The sequence below is a fragment of the Elaeis guineensis genome, chromosome 3 (genome assembly GCF_000442705.2).
Source record: "Elaeis guineensis isolate ETL-2024a chromosome 3, EG11, whole genome shotgun sequence".
Taxonomy (NCBI): Eukaryota; Viridiplantae; Streptophyta; class Magnoliopsida; order Arecales; family Arecaceae; genus Elaeis; species Elaeis guineensis.
Window position 1 is genome coordinate 6,292,186 of NC_025995.2, and position 6,606 is coordinate 6,298,791.

The following is a 6,606-nucleotide window of genomic DNA, read 5'->3' on the forward strand; positions in this document are numbered from 1 at the left end:
TGGGCTCATTGACTGTTGAGTAAAATCTAGTTTGTACATCATCTCTTTGAGAAAATATGATCAAGCTACTCTTGTGGGATAAAAAGCAAAAGACCATTAAGATACTTATCTTGGTACACATTTGATATGTGTAGCCCATGTGATATACTAATCAAGGAGTTGTCTCTACTTTATATATAAGATACAAATCTAAAATTTTTGCAAGGTTCAAAGAATTCAGATGTAAGTAGAGAAACAAATCAAAAAATTTTTGAAGATATTTCGATCGGATAAAAAATACAATACCATTGAAAGAAATTTTTTGATTATCTCATAAAATGATATTGTTTCATATTGGATCCCTCTTAGTAAATCTCAACTCGATGAGATAAGAAAAGTCATGGGACTATATGAGATATGATCTGGTCCATAATAAAATTCACTGATTTATTTATATTTCTTTAGGAACATACTTTATTTCTATGAAATTAGATTCTCTCTAAATCTGTTCCTACCACACCATATAAGATATGACATAGTGAGAACTGAATCTTGATTATTTTGAGATTCAAGAATATCCAGTCTGTGTCTAGGACAGCAAGTGGATATGTTAGAGGATAGGTCTATAAAACTTTTTTTAAAAGAGTTTGGAATATTACTTTTCGATAGAATTACAATGTGATTGTGACTCAATGCTATCTTCTTGGAAAACTGTTAAACCAAGATGAAGCAGTGGAAGAAAAATTAAGCTCTAAGAGAGTGTCTCTGAAGAGCAGGGAGTCTTGGGACCTTAAGAACATATTAATCATGAGCCAGTAGATGTATATTCCTCCTCCACCTCATACACATAGTAGGATCTCCAATCCTCTCGAAAGATACTTAAGTATGCTTAATAGAGAATGTAGAGAAAATCATTTCTTTTGAGAGATAGAAAACATAGAGATGATCCCAGAACCTAGAACGAGGCAATATGAGATATCGACTCCAAGAAAAGATGTGAAATAACTTTTCTGAGTAAAGATCTTTTGAAGATTTCTATATGGAATAACCTATGAATTTTACTTCTTGTGATAAGTGATCACAAAAACCATAATACCCTTGGAGTTGGAACATTCATTTTAATGATATGATCAAATTGTTTGATCAGATATGAGAAATTATGGGTTTCAAAAGAGTCAGTGAGAGTATCCAAATACTGACATCGGTTAAAATATGGTTGAATATAGATTTCTTTATAAAAGACATAAAGCGATTATCCTAAAGATCTATAGTAATAGATGCAATTTGATGCTTATGTTTTCACAGATAAAGTACAGAAAGTAGATGCTGAAAGGGTTCGGTATAAAAATCTTAGAGAGGGGTCTGCTATCCTCTCGGACATAGTCATGTACTATAAAGTACTTGAACTGATTATACCGTGATTGTCACAAATAGATATCGGTTGTATCCAAACTGTGAACACTGGATTGCTGTGAAAACATCCTTAAGCTCTTAAGAAGAACTAAGAATATGTTCTTAATTTGAAGAAGGATCAAAGCTAGGAGTGGGAGGATACATCAATTCAAATTTTATATCTGATGTTGATGGTAGAATGTTTACATCATGGGAGTGTTCCTATGTCGATATTTTGGAAGTGTTCCAAATAATCGATCAATAGAAGCTGAGTACACTGTAGATGTGTAGGATGCATTCTGGTTATAATGTTAGTTGCAGAATTAGTTATCATATTTATAAGATATCGTGACACTATACTGCAAAGATAATGACACCATAGTCCTTGCTAAGGAGCCTAGGTTTCATCAGATATCTAAGCACATAGAATAGCAGAACATGCGACTACTTCGAGTAGAAATATATAGAGGTACAGAGAGCAAACTTCACATGTGATGTGGATGATCCACTGGTAAGTCACTTAGCTAATCTAAGACTATAGCTTGTCTTATGAAGACAGGGCTTCGTACGTGATAGATTGGCTTTAGTGCAAATAGGAGATTGTTGAATGTGTGCCCTAGAAGTCAATCTTGGTTGATACATTTCATATTTTTAGGATATGATTTTGTACTTATTGAGCAGTTATATTACCATTCATGTCTATATGTCCATGAATCATCTAAGAGATTAACAAGATGATGACACATATTCTCAAAGAGTTAAAAATTTGAGGCATATGTCATTGATGGTTGATTTCTAAATTACTCCTGGTCATAGGATTATCATGAGGATAGTGATTGATCTGGATAGATCAATACACGAATCGCTTTCTTCGAACAGATAGGTCTCGAGTCTGTAGTGTAGAGATACTAGAGCGAGGATACAGGTGGTTGTCAGAGAATAACTAGTACTGAGTGTGACCAACACGAGAAGTCACATGGATGTCTGCTCACTCGTTAGTGACTTTCTCGATGCTGCAGTTGTATGACTAATCTTTTGATATGAGATGATACTACTGCTTACAGTGAGACTGATAGAGTTTAACTGACATATCAACATAGATTTTAAGAAGCCATTGTAGTGGATGTTGGCAACAGTTGGTCTACTGTAGAAGTGGAGTGTGCATCAAGATGGGATCTATCGATCCTAGCAAAAGGGAGTAGTCCTGTGAGATTTAAGAGGCTGAGTCCTTAAGTCTATAGTCATAGCAGTATGATTGATGAAAAAAATTTTCATAGAATCATATATGGACTTAAGCTGATTGAATCTATCATATGACCGATATTGAGGTTTGACGATTTATCCATGACCTGCCATCTAGTCGGGACTCACGATAAAGTAACTGAATCACACGTTAACTATACCTAGAGGTTCATTTTAATTTCACTAGGTTGCCACTACATACTGCTAGGTGTCACTAGTAGATTGTGAGAGCTCACTAAGATTGTTCTGGATCGACAATTCTTATTAAGTTAGAGTGAAATTATTCCAATCCATTAAAAAGAGTTTCAATGATACAATGATAGAGATCATTGTATGTCTTACTACCAGATAGAATTGAACCTATGAGGTCACACAAGAAAAGAATTACGTCTGAAATAAGTAATTGAGCTAATAAAGTGTCGATTAGATTTAGAGAAATTCATTGGATTTATGGTAACCTTGCTAGCACATGGTTAGACCCAATTTCTCTTTCCATTAGGATTACTTATTTGATAAATTAATTCTAACTTAATTATCTGCTAATAACCTACATGAATAAGATTCATGAGACTTCAACTATTGGGTGTCTAAGGTTATAGATCACATAAATTAAAGGTGCAAGTCCCTTATGAATCTTCTTGATAGTTATTATGGAGTGCCACCTTGATTTGATCAATTTGGGCATGTCCATTGATTAGAGGACCTTTTATTTTCATATGGGGCATCTCTTGGGTGTGTTTTGGGATGTCTAATTATGGGTGCAAGGGCTCCAATTATTGGCGCCTAATGGGCTTCCTAATGTAAGTTGGATAACTTAAGTTAATAGAAATTCTAATGCAAGTAGAACTTGTATTATGAGATTAAACATGATTCAATCCTTATGCTTATTTAAAGGGATCTCCCCTAAGATCCCTAGAGCATAAAAACAAACAACCCCTCCCACCCAAAAGCTCTCCCCACACCCTCTCTTCCTCTCCTTTTCTCTTCTTTTGGGTGTTCTATACAACCTTTCTTTGGAACGTACGTCCCAAGGAGTTTCATGCCCAAAGGAGTTTGGGTGCCTCTTCCTTGCTAATTTCTAACATCTGATAGCAGCACATAGTAAGGAGAGCACATCCCAAGGAGTTTCATGCCCAAAGGAGTTTGGGTGCCTCTTCCTTGCTGATTTCTAACATCTGATAGCAGCACATAGTAAGGAGAAACTCTAGAGAAGAGGAGAAGAAGAAGATCAAGGAGAAAGATCAAGTGTTGATCGTGATCCAGACTTTGTTCAGATTCAGCAGGGCTGAATTTTGGAGAACCAAAATTCAGATTAAAGAGGACTGTTCCAGGCTGATCCAGAGTGGATACTCGTAGAAGTCGGATACTTGTGCAGCTAAGAGAGAGTCTCTTTTCTTTCGGATCCAATTTTGAAAAAAGAGATTGTGAAATAGGTATGTGATTTGATCACAATCTGAATTTCAGCATATATCAATTTCAGCATATGAAATAGATCATGTGGTTTTATATTTTTTTGCATGCAAAATTAAAATTAAAATTATTTTAATCTTATTCTCTACTACGGTATTTAGAAAATAAAGTTTTTGAAACACATATGCATGCATTAAATCCCAAAATCCAACACTATACACTCAGAAAAATCCATGAAGGGATCTGTGAAAATCACTTGGAAGATAAATCTCTAACCTATAAGATCCTACAACAAGGATACTATTGGGCCACCATGAAGAAAGATACAGCTGAACTTATTTAGAGGTATGAACCATGTCAGAGATATGCAAATCTACAACACCAATCAACCAGCCAGCTAACATTGATTATTGCACCATGGCCCTTTGCACAGTGGAGAATTGACATACTTGGTCTTTTTCTTTCGACATCTTGTCAGAGGAAGTTCATAGTGATCGCTATTGATTACTTCACCAAATAGGTAGAAGCTGAACCTCTGGCATAAATTACTGAAAGTAAGATGGAAGACTTCATTCAGAAATTAATTATATGCAGATTCGGTTTACCACACACCATCATCACGGATAATGATCGACAATTCGACAATCAGAACTTCAAAGATTTCTATACGAAATTTTATATTACATACAAACTCACATCAGTCAGCCATCCACAATCAAACAGAGAGGTGGAGGTAACCAACCGAACGATTCTGCATGGACTCAAAATCTGACTGAATGAAGCTAAAGACCTCTAGGTGGAAGAACTATATTCGATCTTATGGGCATATCGAACAACCCCTCGCATACCGACAGAAAAATCATCATTCAATTTGACTTACGAGACAGAAACAATGATCCCACTTGAGATTAAATTGCCATCAATGAGGATCGAGCAATACAGTGAGCCGAATAATTTTGAATATCGGAGAGTCGATTTAGATCTACTTTCAGAAGTCTGACAGCAAGCTCAAGTTCAGATTGCTGCATATTGGCAAAGGATAGCTCAAGGACCTTACAGAATAGTCGAAACACTCAAATCGAGTGCATATCGGCTAGAGACACTTGAAGGATCGGCTATTCCCTGAACATGGAATACCGATAATTTAAAGATGTATCATCAATAAAACTACCCATGTATACATTGTTTGGAATGAAATATAGAATTTTAGAATCACGTCTCGGTCGACTACAAAATGATTTCGAACCGATAAGTGAACGGTCAATTTCTATCAACCATCGATCGTACATCGGCTTTCACTATAAAAATTGAACTATTGACTATACTTCAACATAAAATTTACTTCAATTTTTTACTATAAAAATTGACATTAATTATACCGACTTTCATTGCAAAAGTCATAATACCGACTATGTCTCGGTATTAAATATACTTCGGCTTTCTACTGTAAAAACCGATCATAGTTGAAAGACTATTATGCCAACTTAGTCCTAACTAAGCGAAACATTATACCAATATGATCAAGGTCGAATTAGAATTATACCGAATCGGCTACGGTCAGTTGAAGGATATTCGGCTTGCCATCGATTATCAAATGACTTGATATACAAACCTGACTAAACGTCAGATCCAGGGTATTCGACTTATTATCATTTATCCTAATTCTTAAGGTACGTCAAAAGAACTACTCGACTAACGGATGATTCTATAAGTTCTTATCAAATGATTGGTTCATCGATTAATGTTCGGTGGTTAAGTAACTACATACATTGCAAACAAGCAAAACAAAGTCTAGACTTAGAAAATTTTTTTTCATTCGTTGTAAAGAGAAGATTACAAAATTAGATCAAAATTCGATTACAAGTATTTAATTACAAAAATAAAAATAAAAATAGATTGATCACCAGTCACCGCCTTCACCTCTTTGCTCTGGAGTAGCTGCAGGGACTTGGACGACTTCTGGTGTTGTCGGTGTCCTTCCTTCAGCCGACACTGTGTCTTCTTCAGCAGCTCCGTCTTTCGATCATGGAGGAACGATGCTGCTCAAGTCAAGATTCGGATATAATTTTTCGACCGTGTCTCGACCGTCTTCATACCTGACGCAATAAGAGGCGAACTCGCCTTCGAGGATTTCTTCCCTGAATTCTTGAAGTCCTCGATCACCCAACTTAATGCCTCCCTCGCTGACTCCGCCTTCACCAACTCAGCATCGACCGTGCTAACTCAGCATCGGCTCGTGCGGAAGATGACTCTTCGGCCAATGCCAACCTTTCCAGGCTGGCCCGATGTCATCCACGTTCAGCTTCGAGTTTAGTAATGCATCCATCTCATTCCCATCGAAGCTGGTGAATGGAGTGTTTCTTGCTCTCAATCTACAACTCAAGAGCAAAAATATTTTGGCAAGCTGACTCAAGCTCGGCTCCAAAAGATTCCAAGTCGTCAATCAATCGAGAGACGTCCTGCTGAAGCTTGGCCTCCTGCTCAATTGCCGACTTAAGCTGTTCGAGGGCAGCCATCTTCTCAGCATCGACGGCTGCCACCTTATTCATCCATATCCGATAGAAGTCATCGAACTTCATATAG